This window comes from Nuphar pumila, chromosome 14 (genome assembly GCF_984573655.1).
Source record: "Nuphar pumila chromosome 14, dmNupPumi1.hap1.1, whole genome shotgun sequence".
NCBI classification, from domain to species: domain Eukaryota; kingdom Viridiplantae; phylum Streptophyta; class Magnoliopsida; order Nymphaeales; family Nymphaeaceae; genus Nuphar; species Nuphar pumila.
In genome coordinates this window covers 62,096,822-62,098,422 of record NC_143262.1, presented here as the reverse complement: position 1 = coordinate 62,098,422, position 1,601 = coordinate 62,096,822, and the positions used below count along the sequence as shown (strand labels likewise).

General features: G+C 41.3%; 1 pseudogene; it reads left to right on the top strand.

Moving 5' to 3' along the window:
* Nucleotides 1-260: 260 nt before the first annotated feature.
* On the top strand, nucleotides 261-889 carry LOC149816878 (GDP-fucose transporter 1 pseudogene; annotated as a pseudogene).
* Nucleotides 890-1,601: the final 712 nt, after the last annotated feature.

Genomic DNA, 1,601 nt, shown 5'->3' with positions numbered 1-1,601 from the left:
GTCGTCATATCCCTTGTATATTAACCAGTGTTGGCCTGTGATTCCCATTACCCTGTATCTCCTCTGGCCCTTTTTTTATTTATTTATTTCAATGCAATTCTGCCTTCTTCCTCGTTTTATTCTCATCTGTAGGATGGCGTTGATAACCAACTGTGAGTAAACAGAACTTTTTGAAAGAGAAAACATTCAACCCCCGAAGTGGTTGGGGGTTTGGAAGTTGAGGTTTGGTGGTTAGAATTTTGAAGGTGGAAAGATGAACGATGTGCCATCAAAATTTGGAGCTGTCAAGCAAATATCATATCACGAGTAGCTTTGTTGTTGGGTATGCTTTGTGCTCTAGCCTCCTTGCTATGATCAACAAGTATGCCATCATAAAAATCAAAATTGCCTGGACTATTGAACGTCCTCCAGTATCTTATATTTGTATTAGATGTTTGGATTCTGGGGAAATTGGGGTTTCTTTACCATAACCCATTCTTCATTGAGCCTGCCAAGAAATCCCTCTCTGCTGCACTCGTTTCTTCTTCTTTTTTTTTTGTACCTAGTAGCTTTTACAAACACGGATCTTCTCTGTGGATGCGTTAGTTCAGTCCTCTGATCATTGACGCCCCATTTGGTTGCCATTGCGGATACTGTCTTCAGGAGATAGCACTTATCATCCAAATTTACCTTTGCGTCTTTGGTGTTTGCCGCGATGGGGGTAGTTGGATATGTTGCCATAAATCCAGCTCTCATCCTTGCTGTATATTCATAGACGTTTGCTTATCTGTGTACAATTACCACAGAGATGGTGTATATCAAGTACGTGGTTATAAATCTGAGGTTGAATACATGGGGCTTTGTCTTCTATAACAATCGGTTATTACTAACGATGGCATCACTGTTTTAGGATTATGACTAGAGAATAATAGCAACATGTTCTCGGCCATTTCTAGGCCTCAGACTAGCCCTTGGGGCCAGTCTGGTGCATTGTTTTAGTCTCATTGCCCTGCACGTTTTGGCCTGGCCATCATTCTTTTTTTTGGGCTTACAACAGGGAAGACAACCTCTGTCACTATATTTTACCATCCCACAGTGGCTATTAATGTTATGATTTGGGGTAATTATGCTAGTCCATTGGGATTGGCATGCTTGCTTTTTCATTCTTCTAGAGGAAGGCCATTATCAGTAGATTGTGACTGGAGCCTCTCCGCAACAGTGGGACACAGCGGCCAGAGTCATCAAACAAAGAGGATGAGATCGACATCCACGGTGAAGATGAAACAGATGATAAAAAAAGATAGGTCATAAGGACAGACCTAGAAGGCCGAAGAGTCATGTAATCATTCACCATCTCAGAGAATAGGCTTTGAAGAGGTTGGAGCTATATCAGTTTCAGTCAGCAAGAGTGATGCTACTTTTTCTATCGCGACCATCAGTCCAGCACCTCTCATGTTTGCATTAACTTCTCATATCTGCATTATTTGCACACCTCGGCATTCAGTTGTTTCCATTTCATTGTCACTTGGCTACGGCATATTACAGTCGTTCTCTACTGCATGCTTTTTTTTTAACACCTACCAGCATATATTGTTTGTCACACTTTATTGCTGCAAAAAGAA